This window comes from Halichoerus grypus, chromosome 5 (genome assembly GCF_964656455.1).
Source record: "Halichoerus grypus chromosome 5, mHalGry1.hap1.1, whole genome shotgun sequence".
In the NCBI taxonomy this organism is placed as follows: Eukaryota; Metazoa; Chordata; class Mammalia; order Carnivora; family Phocidae; genus Halichoerus; species Halichoerus grypus.
Genome location: NC_135716.1, coordinates 154,615,699 through 154,634,483, shown reverse-complemented (window position 1 = coordinate 154,634,483; position 18,785 = coordinate 154,615,699). Strand labels below are relative to the sequence as shown.

General features: G+C 41.7%; 1 long non-coding RNA gene across 5 annotated transcripts in view; it reads left to right on the top strand.

The window, feature by feature from the left end:
* Positions 1 to 9,371: 9,371 nt before the first annotated feature.
* The window catches only part of LOC118523705 (uncharacterized), a 71,216-nt gene continuing 61,802 nt past the window's right edge, over positions 9,372 to 18,785 (top strand). For all 5 annotated transcript variants that reach the window (XR_013448214.1, XR_013448215.1, XR_013448213.1 and 2 more), the window contains exons 1-3: positions 9,372 to 9,480; positions 9,683 to 9,765; positions 12,123 to 12,234. This is a non-coding gene — a long non-coding RNA (uncharacterized LOC118523705). The remainder of the gene's footprint in view (positions 9,481 to 9,682; positions 9,766 to 12,122; positions 12,235 to 18,785) is intronic.

Below are 18,785 nucleotides of genomic sequence, written 5' to 3'. Positions count from 1 at the left end.
CATGGATGACAATTCTGCATGGGCTCAACTACACTGGCTCCCTGTCACTAAGGATGACTTAAAGCTTGACCGTCTAGCATCAGAGAATGATGCAGAGCCCTTGATACGGTACTGTTCTTCAGAGAGACCTGCCAGCTACTTACTGACAGGTTGACCACATTGGATGCCTTACACCTTGGAGGAGGCAGCATTTTCTTCTTGCTAGGATTGATAATTTGATAGATTTTCATTCTCTGACTGCATCACCTTCAATAACACCACTATCTGAAGTCTTACAGAATGCCTGTCCATTGTCATGGCATATCTCACATATTGCCTCAAGTCAAGGGACCCATTTTATGGCAAACGACATTAGAAAGTGAACTGATCGCTGCATGAGTCACTGGTTAATATAATCCTAGAAGTAGCCTGCCTGATGTAACAATGGACAACTAAGTGCAAGCTCAGCTAAAGCACCAGCCTGGGGACAGTACCTTCCAGGTGTGTGTGTGTGTGTGTGTGTGTGTGTGTGTAAGTGCGCGCGCTTGCGCTTTTCATTTGTTCTGTTCTTTTATGCTTGGAAAGTCTATCATATTCTAGAAGTTAGATAACTGTCTACCTACATTCTTTTGGTGAATGGTTATTTTATTATTTTCATTTGATTTGAATCCATGATTTTAACATATGGTATGGTATGAAATGTGGGTCTTAAAACCAGACTTTTATTATTATTTTTAAAGATTTTATTTCAGAAAGAGAGAGAGAGAGAGACAGAGTGCAAGCATGAGCACGGTGGGGTGGGGAGGTCAGAGGGAGTAGCAGACTCTTTGCTGAGCAGGGAGCCCCATGCGGAACTCCATCCCAGGCCCCTGGGATCATGACCTGAGCCTAAGGCAGATGCTTAACCGACTGAGCCAGGTTGGGTTAATCAGGTTAATAAGATCTTGTTTTAATGTCTAATGGGGCACCCCCTCCCCTGCACACCCACACACAAGTGGAAGGGTTTGGAAGATTACCACTTAAATGCATGTTCCCAAATCTCTCTACATCCTAGTCCCCACTCTGGAGCTTCCCAACAACCAAAGTGAGCACAGAGTGGACCCTGGGGTATGTGTTTAAGGCCACAGGTTTTTTGAGTCCTCTGGGGAGTGGCAATAAGGTATAAGAGTTCTTTGTGGAAAAGGGGGGGAAAAATGATGAATGGCAGAGGAAAAGGCATCTCATTCTTCAAATTCCGGTGTGGAGACCCAAGGTTTCTTGACTCCAGCTTACCTTCAAAGAGAGAGAGAACACATCAGCCCCGTTGCCATGTGCTGTAATTGGAGGGACTGACCTTGCTGGCAGTCTTGGAGAGTGGGTAATGACTGTAAGTTTAGCTGAAAGATGAATACCAGCCTCAACTTATACCTGAAAGGCCAGAAAGCAAAGGAGTGGTCATTATTTACCAGCGCATTTGCCACTGGCCCTCCAGAACAAAAACCTGCATGATTTTCACCTTCTGCTGGATTGCTACTGCATAGGAGTCCCCAGCTCACACACAAATTGCAGTCCATTTAAGAGGAGAGTATCTTAGAGGAGAGGGACAAAGCTGGACAGTTACAACAGATGGGTGTTCTCGAGGCTAAGTGGCAATGAAAAAGAGAACCACAACAAAAGACCAACAAGACCTCCAAAGGTGATGCAACTAAACCTCAAAGCAATACTTTCCAAAACTGCAGGACATGATTTCTGAATTTAGAGACTTGGTAGATTGGTTAAAAAGTATGGTTGGAGCTGAGAAGTGAATTACCATTCTGATTGTTGAAAAAAATTCTTTTAATCCAGAGTAAAAATACAAAAGAAATAGAAATCTTGAGTGGGAGAAAAAAGTAGCTGTCTCAAATGATAGATCTAGGAGGCTGAGCACGCTAATAATAGGAATTACAGAGGGTAAAAAAAGAAAGTAGATGGAGAAGTAATAATTAAAGCACGAATAGAAAAATGCAGCTTTGTCTAGTTGAATGTGGGCTAAATTTGCCATTGAAAAACCCACACTCATTCCAGTTCCTTGGCCTACATGTGACAAACACACATGAGTATATAGAATTAAAAGGAAAAAAAGAGGGATTATATATGAAAACCTCCCAGAGCAAAAGAAAGGTGAGCGTTCAGATTGAAAGAGCTCAAAATAATCCCAGGTATGGTTTTTTTTTTTAAAGGCAAAAAAGTCACACTTCCATGGAAATGTCTAAACTTCAAGAATAAAGACAAAAATCTTATAAACTTCTCTTATAAATGGAATAGGTTACCTGTGGAGGGAAAAAAAGAATCTGACTAATATTGGCTATTTCATTGACAACAACAAAGGATAAAAGATAGTTGAGCAATATCGACAGAAGGAAACAGGTTGTGTAGTTCAATAATCCTAAATCTAGAAAGGACACAATTCATCTGACGGCTCAAAAGAAAAACATACGAAGATTCAGAGATACTACCACACATGGACTCCACCTGAGAAAAATATCTTACCAAATTGAAAATTGAATTAGAATAGAGATTCTCAGGAGCAGAGAAGCTGGATAGTGCAGAAGATAGGGGTGAGCAACGAATCTGACAACATATTAATTAAAATTAAATGGATGATATGACATGCCTGGGAATCTATAATATTACTTGCAAAGGATTCTTGGAGTAGAAAAGACACATGATTAGGCAAAACCTAATAGACTGTATTCTTAGAAATCATCTTGCTACTTTGTGATTCTGCTTACGATTAGATAAGAATGGGTATAAAATGTATGTAACCAGATATGAGGATGAATGTGAGATGGCAAGTCCTGCAAAAAAAAAAAAAGTGATTGTCTTTGGAGGGCGCCTGGCTGGCTCAGTTGGAAAAGCATGAGACTCTTGATCTTGGGGACATAAGTTTGAACCCCACATAGGGTGTAGAGATTACTAAAATAAATAAATAAATAAACTTAAAAAAAAAAAAGGCGGCAAATGTCTTTGTATAAAAGTCAAATATAGAACAACCAGACAGAAGATAAAGCAACAGAGGACTTCATAATAACTCAACTGGATGAAATAAGCATAGATACAACACTCTACCCAACAAGAGTATACAGATTCTTCTCAAGCACACATGGGAGTATTTTCCAGGGCAGACCGTTGGGCCACAGATTGAGTCTCAGTGGATTTTATTTTTTTTTTTTTATTTTTTTATTTTTTAAAGATTTTATTTATTTATTTGAGAGAGAGAGAATGAGAGAGACAGCACATGAGAGGGGGGAGGGTCAGAGGGAGAAGCAGGCTCCCTGCCGAGCAGGGAGCCCGATGCGGGACTCGATCCAGGGACTCCAGGATCATGACCTGAGCCGAAGGCAGTCGCTTAACCGACTGAGCCACCCAGGCGCCCCGTGTCTCAGTGGATTTTAAAAGATAGATATTATAGAAAGTATCTTCTCTGACCATGACAGGATGATGTTAGAAATTGATAACCAAAGTAAAACTTTGGGAAGTTCACAACTTTGTGGAAATTAAACAACACACACTTAATTAAGGAACCGATGGATCAAAAGAAATCACAGGGGAAATTAGAAAATAGAGACAAATGAAAACATAACATGACAAAACTTATGGGATGCAGCAAAAGCAGGGCTAAGGGAGTACTTTATAACATAAAGATGCTTACTTTTAAAAACAAGAAAGATCTCAGGGCGCCTGGGTGGCTCAGTCGGCTAAGCGTCTGCCTTCGGCTCAGGCCATGATCCCAGGGTCCTGGGATCGAGCCCTGCATCGGGCTCCCTGCTCAGCGGGGAGTCTGCTTCTCCCTATGCCTCTGTGCCCTCCCCCCTTGCTTGTGCTCTCTCTCTCTCTCAAATAAATAAACAAAAATCTTAAAAAACAAACAAACAAGGAAGATCTTAATTTTACAACTTAAGGGACTAGAAAAAATAATAAACTAAACCTGTATAGCTATCACAAGGAATAATGAAGATTAGAGTGGAGATAAAAAGAGAACAGAAAAATGACAGAGGAAAAGAAATGAAACCAAAAGTTGGTTCTTTGAAAAGATCAACAAAACTGACAAACCTTTCACTGGATGGACTAAGAAGAAAGGAGAGAAACTCAAAGTACTAAAATCAGAAGTGAAAGTGGGGACTTTGCCCCTGATTCTACAGAAACAAAAAAGATTATAAAAGGGAGAGAGAAAAAAATGCAGCGTAACACTGATATCTGGAAATGTTTGTATGAACAATTTAATCCCGACAAGCTAACTGATCTTAGATTATCAGTGTCAATATTTAGTATAAAATGTTTATGTATGTAATCGAACTTGGGAATTCTACCAAAAGAGGCGTGCCTCCAGGCCTTAGAAAGATACCTAAAATCAAGGTGCGTGCAAATATGACTGGTTTTCTTTTCGATTTTGTTTTGTTTTTTGCTACAACCGGAACTAAAAAATTTTTCTCTTAACTTTTAGTTTTGATTCAGTTTTGGACTTACAATTTCAGAAAAGTTGGAACAGGGTTGCAGCAATAATACAAAGAACCGATTGTTAACACTTTGGCATTTCTCTATGTACATGTATAATTTTTCTGAATTTTCAGGAGTAAGTTGTAGACACAATGCCCCCTTACTCTTAAATATTTCCATGTATATATCCCCCAGACAAGAGCATTCTCTTAATAACCTTGTTATAATGTTCAAAACCAGTAAATTAACACTGACATAATACTATTTTCTAATTTATAGGCCTTATTCAGATTTTGCCAATCATTCCAGTGGAGTTCTTTAAAGCAAAAGAAAATCTTTGATTAGGCATTGGTTCCAGTTGTCTCTTTAGTTTCCTTTAACAGGAAGAGTTCCTCAGTCTTTTTTTCATGACATTGACATTTTTGAAGGTCCATCATCCTGTCATGGTCAGAGAAGATACTTTCTATATAATACCTGTTACATCTGCTGCTGTAACAAATTATCACAAACTGAGTGGCTTAGAACAACACAAATTTATTATAGCTGGAGGTGAGAAGTCCAAAGTGGGCCTCATGGGACAAAAATGAGGGTGTTAGCAGGACTATATTCTGTCTGGAGGCTCTAGAGGATAATTTCCTTGCCTTTTCTAGCTTCTAGAAGTTGCCTGCATACATTGACCCAAGGCTTCATTCCTCCATTTTCAGAGCCAGCAGTGTTGACTGAGACCTTCTTATGTTGTCAGAACCATCTATCTGGTTCTCACTTCCTGCCTTCTTCCACTTACAAGGATCCTTGTGAATACATTCAGCCCCCCTGGATAATCCAGGATAATCTCCCTACCTCAAAGTCAGCTGATAAGCAACCTTAATTCCCTTTGCCATGTATCCTAACATAGCCACAGGTCCTGGGGCTTAGGGTTGGACATCATCTGCCTCCCACAACAGGCCAGTTATTTCCAAGAATGCCCCTTAATTATTTTCGAGAATGCCCCTTGATTTGTCTGATGTTTCCCTATGATTAGACTAAGCTTTGGCACTTTTGGAAGAAATACCCCAGATGTATTTTAGTGAGTCAATCTTGTACCTGGAAACCTTGCTGAACACTTATATTGGTTTTAGTCTCTTGATTATTTTGGATTTTCTGTGTTTGCTCGTATCACTTGCAGATAGCCACAGTACAGTTTTTCTCTTCACACTTCTACACTTAGTTTTCTCACTGTATTGATGGGAACCTCCAGTACTGGGTTAAACAGTAACTGGGATAGCCGGCATCCTTTCCTTATTCTTGATCTTACTGGGAATGCATCTAATATCCTATGCTAAGTACAATATTTGCTATAGGTTTTTATTTATATATTTCATCAAATTAAGAAAAGTCCCTTCCATTTCTAACTTTCTCAGAGATATTTTCATTAAAAGGTATTGAACTTTGTAGGGTTTATCCACTCCTCTCTGAAATACATGTGTCTTACCAACGCATTCAGAGTTCTTGTCAGTTTTTGCTCATTAGGTACTACTAAGATGATATCATCAAAGTGATGCTCTATGGGATGGTCAATCAGTCTGGGACCCTTTGTCTTTTTGTCTTTTGTTTTCAAAGATTTTTATTTATTTATTTGAGAGAGAGACAGAGCACAAGCGGGGGGAGAGGCAGAGGGAGAAGAAGACACCCTGCTGAGCTTAACCAACTGAGCCACCCAGGCACCCCAATCCAGGACCCTTTGGATTTGATTGTAATGCAGAACAGAAGAATCAGTATAGCCCCAGGGAAATGTGAATATGCAAGCATTCTCGATTTTTTTTAAGGTTTTATTTATTTATGTGACAGAGAGAGAGCAAGCCACAGAGCACAAGCAGGGGCGCGGGCACAGAGGGAGAGGGAGAAGCAGGCTCTCTGCTGAGCAGGGATCCCAACTCAGGGCTCAATCCCAGTACCCCGGGATCATGACCTGAGCTGAAGGCAGACGCTTAACCAACTGAGCCACCCAGATGCCCCAGCCCCAGTGTTTTAATTATTTATTTATTTTTATTTTTTTTAATTTTATTTTATTATGTTATGTTAGTTACCATACATTACATCATTAGTTTTTGATGTAGTGTTCCATGATTCATTGTTTGCGTATAACACCCAGTACTCCATTCAATACGTGCCCTCCTTAATACCCATCACTGGGCTAACCCATTCCCCCACCCCTTTCCCTCTAAAACCCTCAGTTTGTTTCTCAGAGTCCATAGTCTCTCATGGTTTGTCTCCCCTCTAATTCCCCCCCTTCATTTTTCCCTTCCTAGTATCTTCTTTTTTTTTTTTTTTTTTTAACATATAATGTATTATTTGTTTCAGAGGTACAGGTCTGTGATTCATCAGTCTTACACAATTCACAGCACTCACCATAGTACATACCCTCCCCAATGTCCATCACCCAGCCACCCCATCCCTCCCACCCCCCCACCACTCCAGCAACCCTCAGTTTCTTTCCTGAGATTAAGAATTCCTCATATCAGTGAGATCATATGATACTTGTCTTTCTCTGATTGACTTATTTCGCTTAGCATAATACCCTCTAGTTCCATCCACGTCGTGGCAAATGGCAAGATTTTGGTTTTTTGATGGCTGCATAATATTCCATTGTGTATATATACCACATCTTCTTTATCCATTCATCTGTTGATGGACATCTTGGCTCTTTCCATAGTTTGGCTATTGTGGACATTGCTACTATAAACATTGGGGTGCACGTACCCCTTCAGATCACTACATTTGTATCTTTGGGGTAAATACCCATTAGTGCAATTGCTGGGTCATAGGGTAGCTCTATTTTCAACTTTTTGAGGAACCTCCATACTTTTTTCCAGAGTTCCAGCCCCAGTGTTTTAAAGGGCTGTCTTGTTAGAGGGACACCTGACTGGCTCAGTTGGAGGAGAATGTGACTCTTGATCACGGGGTTGTGAGTTCAAGCCCCACGTTGGGTATACAAATTACTTAAATAAATAAATATTAAAAAAACGAAGGGCTATCTTGGTAGAAATAATATTTGCAGTAACAATTGTATGATGCAGAATAGTATCTGCTTATCTGCAGCTGTGAAGAAGAAAGGAACATTTTCTCTTCTTACCTAGCTAAGAGTTCTTTCACCAGCAGTTAGAAAGACCCACAGTTTGAAGGCTTAAGTGTTGAAATTCCATTAATTAGCAATGAAAAAAAAATCCAAACATCAGAGACACAAAACTTACCTCATGGGATGGAAAAAGGCATATTAATAAATAGAATGTGGAACATATAATGGTTGGCATCTATTAAGTTGATCCACATAAAATTGCTATTTTGTATTTGAAAACAGTCAAAGATCAGCCATTTCATAAGGTCCAACCTAATGCACCCTGGGATATAACTGATGAATTACTTGTTGGTCAATCCTACTGGTCCGTGAGCCCTTGGAAGGCAGGAACTATATCTTGCTCATCTTTTAAACACCTAGCAAATCTGGCACATAGTAGGTGATCAATAAATGTTAGATTTTGGTTTTTTCATTCTTTCCTTTAATAAATGAATCCACTGAGGACATCCTTGCTGTGTTGCCATTTATTTCTAAAGCCAAACTGGTTTTCCACTAAACATGCAAACACAGCCTTTCAGATACTCTTCTTTGACTCTCTTCCCAGAGTGATCCATTGGCAGAGGTTCAATTGCTACTTTCCAGTCCTGAATCATCATCTAAAATTGCTGTTCATTTACGAAACAGATGTTTGTTGTATTGCTTTACTAGAACTGAGCTCCTGGGAGGATTGCACTTTTAAATTATTAAACCTCTACTTTATTATTGATGCTCTCTTCTGGTTCTGCCACGCTCCAAATTGAAGGACCTAGTGAAGCCTGATGTAGCCTCTCTCTACTACTTGGGAGTTTAGCGAGGGCAGGACTCCAATTCAGAGAGGTGACCAATGCCCTGGAAAGTGCACTGTGCTTGCCCTGGACTCAAGAGGGGCTTCTCCTCTGTGTTTTATCATTGGCTGGCTGGGTGACTTTAGGCAAGTCAGCAAACCCATCTGGGCTTATTTCCTCAGCCAATAAAAAATAATGGTCGTCAGTGAAAACTCCTTGCATGAGAAAATGCTCTAACAAGTGAGAGATTTAGTAATACTAGCAGTAAGACAAAAAGGAATTTGGTCTCCATTCAGACCAGACTTCTGTGGTAGATAAAGGAGTTTAAGAGGGGTCTAAGGGTGCAAAAGAATGAAACAGCTGCATGCTCTCCCTTTGGCTTTAGCTTTGATGCTAACCATCCTAGCACCCCTTTGCTTCTCCATCCTTCAGTTACCCTTGGTCAAAATGGGGATGATAAGAGCCTTAAAGTACAGCTGGGAAAATCTCCACTAGAGATTTGTGCCCTAATGCTATAAGGCATCTTAGTGTCTGCAAGGATTTAACGTCTTTACTAGGCATCTAGAACCATATTCGCTACGTGTCATCCTTGAGGGAATTGTGAAAAGAGACACTGAAATCATTTTCTGAAAGGCTTAAAACTTTCGCGGAACTCTAGCTGAGAAAGGAGCATGTGAAGGGTCTTAGTGTTCCGTAAAACGCAATAGAAACACGAGGTGATTATAATAAAGTTACTGGAATGCCAGTGATTGGGGCCGGGCAGGATGTTAAGTCCAGTTGCTGCGAGGGGTCGCCTGCTTGGGCCTTGGGGAGACCGTGTTCCAATGGTCCGGCTCTGGTGCCCGCGGGCCTTGACGGTGGGACGCCCGTAAATTCCGGGGAGGATGCTGGCAGGTCCACCTCTCAGCATCCTGGCTTCACCTCGGAGGCTCCGATCTCCTGCGCCGTGGCCTCGGGGAGTTCGCAAGGCTGCAGTCTCTCATCAGGCACCGCGGTAAGAACTACAACTCCCAGTTTGCCGAGCGGCTCCTCGGGGCGGGAGCTCGCTGGCCAATCCCGGAGGAGGAGTGAGTGAGGCCGGCAGGTGGCTGGCTTTTGGGGTCCCGCGCCCGGGGTGCAGCGGGGGCATCGCGGAGCTGCGTGCGGAGGGTGCCAAGAATATTTTTGGTAAGGAGTTGGGGAGATGGTGTAGGTGACTATATTTTCTAAAGCAATAAACTCTGTATAAATGTAAGATGATATTGTTATGATTATTATTTTGAGGATGTTATTACTTGACTTTCTTTTGCTGTCCTGAGGTGACAACTGGGCCTTTGAGTCATTGTACAAATCACTGGTATTTAATGATACGAGTGTTTCGCTTTTCTAGGAAGAATGGAAGAATATGCGTCCTGCTTAGAGGTAGCTTTGTAGGGATATGGTGCCTGAGAATTATGGGAACATAGCCTCTTGGTAAGAATTCATTTCCCTCTCTAATTAGGAACTGTAAGAGTTTTTTTTTTTTTTTTTAAGATTTTATTTATTTATTTATTTATTTGAGAGAGAGAGAGAGAGAGAGTGAGCAAGAGAGAGCACAAGCCAGGGGGAGAGGCAGAGGGAGAAGCAGAGGGAGAAGCAGGGAGCCCCATGAGGAGCTGGATTCCAGGACCGACCTGAGGGGAAGGCAGACGCTTAACCGACTGAGCCACCCAGGCGCTCAGGAACTGTAAGAGTTCTTATAAGTAGAATTCCATGAGACTGGGCTTATCGGTCCTTTGGAGCCGTGGAAAGTGATATGAGAGACACAGTGTGACCCTGTGTCTGCCAGGAGAGTTTTGGTATCTTACAGTACTTGTAATTCGCCTTTCCTCTGCAGGCCTTACTAGAAAGGCAGAGAGAAAACCATCATCTAATAGGCAAATTATTTTTCACTCATCTGTTATCAATACCCATCATTTTTCTTGAGCTGCCCTGCCATTATTAAAGTCATTTGTGCCCAGGAGCAGATGATTTATATCATACTTGCTTTTCATAGCAAGAATAGGCTAATGCTAGAATATTGCTTAAATTAGACTGAGGTCTTTTAAAAATTGGCTGCAGCCACTTATTTAAATTGGCAAATGGTTTCCTTTTATAAGAGAATTATAAACAGTACCTTGATTGATGAATTGGCTAATGATCCTTCCTGCCTGAGACATCCATCAGCTAAACTGTGTAAGAATAAATGCAAAGGGGGCGCCTGGGTGGCTCAGTTGGTTAAGCGACTGCCTTCAGCTCAGGTCATGATCCCAGGGTCCTGGGATCGAGCCTGCATCGGGCTCCCTGCTCGGCCGGAAGCCTGCTTCTCCCTCTCCCACTCCCCCTGCTTGTGTTCCCTCTCTCGCTGTCTCTCTCTCTCTCTCTGTCAATTAAATAAATAAATAAAATCTTTAAAAAAAAAAAAGAATAAATGCAAAGACACACCAAATGTGCTTCTAAATAAAATCTTTTGGTGCTGGGAAGGCCAGTGCAGAGATCTCACTCAGAGGTCTGGGAGTTTCTTTAAGTGACTTCTTTGAAGGGCTTGCTTTGGGTAGCCTCGTTGCCTCTCTTTAATTGGGACAATTTTAGGGTGGAAATTAATTTAGTTTGAAAGTTTGTTTTAAGACTCTTTTCCTCACATTACCTTTTCTTTTAGTTTAATTAGTTTGATTCAATTTGGCTTTGTTTTTTTTAAGATTTTATTATTTATTTATTTGAGAGAGAGAGCGAGCGAGAGGGAGAGCATGAGAGGTGGCAGGGGGTGGAGGGCAGAGGGAAAAAGAAAAGCAGGCTCCCTGCTGAGCTTGATCCCAGGACCCTGGGATCATTACCTGAGCTGAAGGCAGATGCTTAATCCACTGAGCCACACAGGCTCCCCTTGACTTGAGCATTCTTGAGAGGTACTAATGAATATACTTTGCTTGTATCTGGGTAGGCAAGCATTTGGGATTGCTCCAAAAACATGGTTTTATTATTTTTATTTTAAAATTTTTATTTATTTGAAAGATTTTATCTTTAAGTGATCTTTACACCCAATGTGGGGTTTGAACTCACGACCCCAAGATCAAGAGTTGCATGCTCTACTGATTGAGCCAGCCAGGTGCCCCCCAAAACATGGTTTAAATGAGTTCCAGTTTGGTTTATTCGTTTTTGCTTTGTTTTATTTTGCTTTTCTATTTAATCCTGTTGAGACCCTGGGGCTTCCTTAGGTTGGGTCAAGAACAACTTGTTTTGTTTTGTTTTGTTTTTTTCTCACAGATCTAAAGGATACTTCTCCAAATGATATCCATCCATCTCTCCATTCACCCAACAAACATTTATTGAACACCCACTGTTCAACAGATTACAGGTTACTGTGCTAACGGAACTGCAGCTAAGTTCTTTATAGATGTTACAGGAACATACTTCTCAAATTTGGTGCATTTGAAACTTCAAAGATACGCAGCCATGTGCCATGATGCACCTTCCTGGGCAGAAAATATTTAGTTAAGAAAAACAGATTTATTAAGGTAGATTTCAAACTGCACAAAATCCTGAGATAAAATAAAGATTTTTATGAGTGTTTTGTTGTTTATAGCGGGGTGCCTTCATCTTTTTCTCCAGACTCCATCTCTTTGCAGGAGTACACGGACATGGACATTTTACAGGCATTTCAGTGGAAAACTTTGAGAAGCACTGAGTAGTGAGGTGGGGTTGTGGAGGTGCGGGGGGAGAGACAGAGAGGAAGAAAGTGAGAGAGTGAGAGAGAGGGTTGATTTTTCAGATAATCTTGTCTAACTTCTTACCGCCTTTGAACGTCACATTAACAGGCCTTCAGAACCTCAAACCTAATGCTACTCTTTGGTTGGAACAAGAGGAAAAGTTCATGGCCCTTGGATTCCCAGGTTCCCCGGAAGAGGAGATGCCAAAGAAGACACACAGGTGAGGGCCAGTCAGGGTAATTCCAGTCAAGGAGCGAAGCCTCAAGACTTTAACTCAGCTTATACACATTCAAATGGAAACTAACAGTAATTATATAACTTCTAGTTCTGTGATCCAGGGATCTTAGGCTACTTCTATAAAGTGTGATGAATTTAGTTTTAAGGTTTTTGTTTTGTTTTTGTATCTTTTTTTTTTTTTTTAATTTTATCCACCCATCTGACAGTGAGAGAGCACAAGCGGGGGGGCAGCAGAGGGAGAGGGAGAAGCAGGCTCCCCACTGAGCAGGGAGCCCGATGTGGGGCTCCATCCCAGGACCCTGGGATCATGACCTGAGCCAAAGGCAGCTGCCCAACCAACTGAGCCACCCAGGCGCCCCTTGTTTTTTTATCTTTTGATTGCTGTGCTGTCCTTACCTTATACCAGTGGACTGTAAGATAAGCAAATGATTTTCTTTTCTTTTTTTTAAATTTTATTATGTTATGTTAGTCACCATACAATACATCATTGGTTTTTGATGTGGTGATCCACGATCCATTGTTTTCGTATAACACCCAGTGCTCCATGCAGTACGTGCCCTCCTTAATACCCATCACCGGGCTAACCAATCCCCCCTCCCCCCTCCCCTCTAACACCCTGTTTGTCTCTCAGAGTCCATAGTCTCTCATGGTTCATCTCTCCCTCCAATTCCCCCCCCCTCATTTTTCCCTTCCTTCTCCTAATGTCCTCCATGCTATTCCTTATGTTTCACAAATAAGTGAAACCATATGATAATTGACTTTCTCTGCTTGACTTATTTCACTTAGCATAATCTCCTCCAGTCCCATCCATGTTGATGTAAAAGTTGGGTATTCATCCTTTCTGATGGCTGAGTAATATTCCATTGTATATATGGACCACATCTTCTTTTTTTTTTTTTTTTTTTTTTTTAAAGATTTTGTTTATTTATTTGACAGAGAGAGATACACAGCGAGAGAGAGAACACAAGCGGGGGGAGTGGGAGAGGGAGAAAGCAGGCTTCCCGCAGAGCAGGGAGCCCGATGCGGGGCTCGATCCCAGGACTCTGGGATCATGACCTGAGCCGAAGGCAGACGCTTAACGACTGAGCCACCCAGGCGCCACCGGACCACATCTTCTTTATCCATTCATCAGTTGAAGGGCATCTCGGCTCTTTCCACAGTTTGGCTATTGCGGACATTGCTGCTATGAACATTGGGGTGCATATGGCCCTTCTTTTCACTACATCTGTGTCTTTGGGGTAAACACCCAGTAGTGCAATTGCTGGGTCATAGGGTAGCTCTATTTTTAAATTTTTGAGGAACCTCCACACTGTTTTCCAAAGTGGCTGTACCAACTTACATTCCCACCAACAGTGTAAGAGGGTTCCCCTTTCTCCACAACCTCTCCAACATTTGTTGTTTCTTTCCCTGTCCATTTTTGCCATTGTAACTGGTGTAAGGTGGTATCTCAATGTGGTTTTGATTTGGATTTCCCTGATGGCTAATGATGATGAACATTTTTTCATGTCTGTTAGCCATTTGTATGTCTTCTTCAGAGAAGTGTCTTTTCATATCTTCTGCCCACTTTTTGACTTAATTATTTGTTTTTTGGGTGTTGAGTTTGAGAAGTCCTTTATAGATCTTGGATACCAGCCCTTTATCTATAGTGTCATTTGCAAATATCTTCTCCCATTCTGTGGGTTGCCTCTTTGTTTTGTTGACTGTTTCCTTTGCTGTGCAGAAGCTTTTTATCTTGATGAAGTCCCAAAAGTTCATTTTTGCTTTTGTTTCACTAGCTCTTGGAGTTGTGTTTTGAAAGAATTTGCTGTGGGCGATGTCAAAGAGGTTACTGCCTATGTTCCCCTCTAGGATTTTGATGGATTCCTGTCTCACATTGAGGTCTTTCATCCACTTTGAGTTTATCTTTGTGAATGGTGTTAGAGAATGGTCGAATTTCATTCTTCTGCATGTGGCTGTCCAATTTTCCCAGCACCATTTATTGAAGAGACTGTCTTTTTTCCATTGCATGTTTTTTCCTGCTTTGTCAAAAATTATTTGACCACAGAGTTGAGGGTCCATATCTGGGTTCTCTATTCTGTTCCATTGGTCTATATGTCTGTTTTTGTGCCAGTACCATGCTGTCTTGGTGATCACAGCTTTGTAATATAGCTTGAAATCGGGCAACATGATGCCCCCAGCTTTGTTTTTCTTTTTCAACATTTCCTTGGCGATTCGGGGTCTTTTCTGATTCCATACAAATTTTAGGATTGTTTGTTCCAGCACTTTGAAAAATGTTATTGGAATTTTGATCGGGATGGCATTGAAGGTATAGATTGCTCTGGGTAGCATAGACATTTTAACAATGTTTATTCTTCCGATCCATGAGCATGGAATATCTTTCAATCTTTTTGTGTCTTCTTCAATTTCTTTCATGAGTGTTCTGTAGTTCCTAGAGTATAGATCCTTTACCTCTTTGGTTAGGTTTATTCCGAGGTATCTTATGGTTTTTGGTGCTATTGTAAATGGAATCATTTCTCTAATTTCTCTTTCTACAGTTGCGTTGTTAGTGTATAAGAAAGCAACTGATTTCTGTGCATTGATTTTGTATCCTGCCACATTACTGAATTGCTGTATGAGTTCTAGTAATTTGGGAGTGGAGTCTTTTGGGTTTTCCACATAAAGTATCATGTCATCTGCGAAAAGAGAGTTTGACTTCTTCTTTGCCAATTTGAATACCTTTTATTTCTTTTTGTTGTCTGATTGCTGTTGCTAGGACTTCTACTACTATGTTGAACAATAGTGGCGAGAGTGGGCATCCTTGACGTGTTCCTGATCTTAAGGGAAAGGCTCTCAGCTTTTCCCCATTGAGGATGATATTCGCTGTGGGTTTTTCATAGATGGATTTTATGAGCTTGAGGAATGTTCCCTCTATCCCTATACTCTGAAGAGTTTTAATCAGGAAAGGATGTTGTATTTTGTCAAATGCTTTTTCTGCATCAATTGAGAGGACCATATGGTTCTTCTCCCTCCTCTTATTAATGTGTTCTATCACATTGATTGATTTGCAAATGTTGAACCACCCTTGCATCCCGGGGATAAATCCCACTTGGTCGTGGTGGATGAGCCTTTTAATGTATTGTTGGATCCTATTAGCTAGGATTTTGTTGAGGATTTTGGAATCCATATTCATCAGGGATATCGGTCTGAAATTCTCCTTTTTGATGGGTCTTTGCCTGGTTTGGGGATTAAGGTAATGCTGGCCTCATAGAATGAGTCTGGAAGCTTTCCTTCTGTTTCTATTTTTTGAAACAGCTTCAGTAGAATAGGTACTATTTCTTCTTTGAATGTTTGGTAGAATTCCCCAGGGAATCCATCAGGCCCTGGACTCTTGTTTTTTGGGAGGTTTTTGATCACTGCTTCAATCTCGTTAGTGGTTATTGGCCTATGCAGGTTGCCAATTTCTTCCTGTTTCAGTCTTGGCAGCTTATAGGTTTCCAGGAAGGCCTCCATTTCATCCAGATTGCTCAGTTTATTGGCATATAGTTGTTGATAATAATTTCTAATAATTGTTTCTATTTCCTTGGTGTTAGTCGTGATCTCTCCCCTTTCATTCATAATTTTATTAATTTGGGTCCTTTCTCTTTTCTTTTGGATAAGTCTGGCCAGTGGTTTATCGATCTTATTAATTCTTTCGAAGAACCAACTTCTAGTTTCATTGATCTGATCTACTGTGTTTCTGGTTTCTAATTCATTGATTTCTGCTCTAATTTTAATTATTTCTCTTCTAATGCGTCGCTTAGGCATCCTTTGTTGCTTTTTCTCTAGTTCTTTAAGGTGTAGAGTTAGTTGGTGAATTCGGGATTTTTCTATTTTTTTGAGTGAGGCTTGGATGGCTATGTATTTCCCCCTTAGGACCGCCTTTGCAGTATCCCATAGGTTTTGGACCGCTGTGTTTTCATTCTCATTGATTTCCATGAATTGTTTAAGTTCTTCTTTGATTTCCTGGTTGACCCAAACATTCTTGAGCAGAGTGGTCTTTAGCTTCCAAGTGTTTGAATTTCTGCCAAATTTTTTCTTGTGATTGAGTTCCAGTTTTAGAGCATTGTGGTCTGAGAATATGCAGGGAATAATCTCAATCTTTTGGTATCGGTTGAGACCTAATTTGTGACCCAGTATGTGGTCTATTCTGGAGAAAGTTCCATGTGCGCTCGAGAAGAATGAGTATTCTGTTGTTTTAGGGTGGAATGTTCTGTAAATATCTATGAGGTCCATCTGGTCCAGTGTATCATTCAAAGCTCTTCTCTCCTTGTTGATTTTCTGCTTAGATGATCTGTCCATTGCTGAGAGTGGAGTATTGAGCTCTCCTACAATTAATGTATTGTTATCAATATGACTCTTTATTTTGGTTAACAGTTGGCTTATGTAGATGGCTGCTCCCATGTTGGGGGCATAGATATTTACAATTGTTAGATCTTCTTGTTGGATAGACCCTTTAAGAATGATATAGTGTCCTTCTGTGTCTCTAATTACAGACTTTAGTTTAAAATCTAATTTGTCTGATATAAGAATTGCTACCCCAGCTTTCTTTTGAGGTCCGCTGGCATAGAAGATGGATCTCCATCCCTTCACTTTCAGTCTGGATGTACCTTTAGGTTCAAAATGAGTCTCTTGTAGGCAGCATATGGATGGGTCCTGTCTTTTTATCCAATCTGCAACCCTGTGCCGTTTTATGGGAGCATTTAGGCCATTCACGTTGAGAGTGATTATTGAAAGATATGAATTAATTGTCATCATGTTGCCTGTGAAGACGTTGTTTTTTTAGATTGTCCCTGTAAATTTCTGTTGTATATCACTCTTGGGGTCTTTCTCCTTTTATAGAACCCCCCTTAATATTTCTTGCAGGGCCGGCTTAGTGGTCACTTATTCTTTCAGTTTCTGCCGGTCGTGGAAGCTCTGCATTTCTACATCCATTCTAAATGACAGCCTTGCCGGATAAAGTATTCTTGACTGCATGTTCTTCTCATTTAGTACCCTGAATATGTCTTGCCAGGCCTTTCTGGCTTGCCAGGTCTCTGTGGATAGGTCTGACGTTATTCTGATGTTCCTCCCTCTGTACGTAAGGAATCTCTTCCCCCTAACTGCCCTTAAGATGGTTTCCTTGGTTCTAAGATTTGCAAGTTTTACTATTACATGCCGGGGTGTTGGCCTGTTTTCCTTGATCTTGGGAGGGGTCCTCTCTGCCTCTAGGACGTGAATGTTTGTTTCATTCCCCAGATTATGGAAGTTCTCAGCTATGATTTGCTCAAATACATCTTCTAGCCCTCTCTCTCTCTCCACTCCCTCTGGGATTCCAATTATTCTGACATTGGAACGCTTCATGGTATCACTTATTTCTCTGATTCTATTTTCATGGATTCTGAGTTGTTTTTCCCTGGCCTCCTCTTTTCCCTTTTTATCTATTATATCGTCTTCCAGGTCGCTTATTTGTTCTTCTGCCTCACTTACCCTAGCTGTTAGATTATCTAGATTGGTTTGGATCTCATTGATAGCATTTTTAAGTTCTGCCAATTCACCTTTCATTTCTGCCCGTAGAGACTCTATGTTGCCATTAATTGATTTCTCCATTCTAGCCATTGTCTTCACAATTGCTAGCCTGGATTCCATCTCCAACATCTTGGTTATATCTGCATCCATTTGTAAATCTGCAGCATAAGTCATAATCTCTGAGTCTTTTTTATTTTGGGGGTTCCTCCTCCTAGTCATTCTGTTGATGGGTGTTTGAGGGAATGTATAGAGTCCAAATTATTGACCAGAACCCAAGCAAGATGCACCTGTTTTCTTGGGACCTTAGGGTTGCTGGCCTCTTGTTTTCCCAGCCTGTCTTCTGCGGGAGGGGCCTGCCCCCCTGTTACTCAGGCAACCCTCTTCGGGCGGAGTTGCCCTGCCCCCTGTGGCGGGGGATGGGCTCAGTGGGAATCAGTCTTTGGGGCTTTTGTTCCCTGGTGGCTTTCCGCGTCTCTTTCACGAGTCAGAGCAGAAGAGACCGTTTCCAACCCTCTGCCTCAGAGCAGGGACACCACAGTCTGTTCTTCAGTGAGCTCTCCAGGCCACACCGTCTCCGTTTCTGTCCGTGCTGCTATAAACTGCAGCGGCCTGGGTTGTGCACCCCTCCGCAGCGCCCCCAGTCCTGCTTCCAGGTCCGGGCACGTCTCTGCCCTTTGTGCTTCTAAAACCGCCAGCCACTCCCAGTTTGCCCGCGCGACCCCGCCGCTCTGGTTCCCGTCCCAGGGACTGCCCTAAAGTCCTTTCCCTGCCGCTACCGGTCTGCGGGTCTGTGCCCGTCTGCAGCGTGCGAGGTTGTCGCTCACCGGTGGTGCAGGATCCCCATGGCCAGGTACCCTCCTGCTGCCGTTTATCCTCCGATAATTGCCCGCGGAATCACGGCTCCCCGCTTCGTACCTCAAAACCAACCGCCTGCGATATTCTGTTTGTAGAGATCCAGATCTTCTTACATCTCAGGCTGGTTTCGTGGGTGCTCAGAGTGGTCTGGTAGAT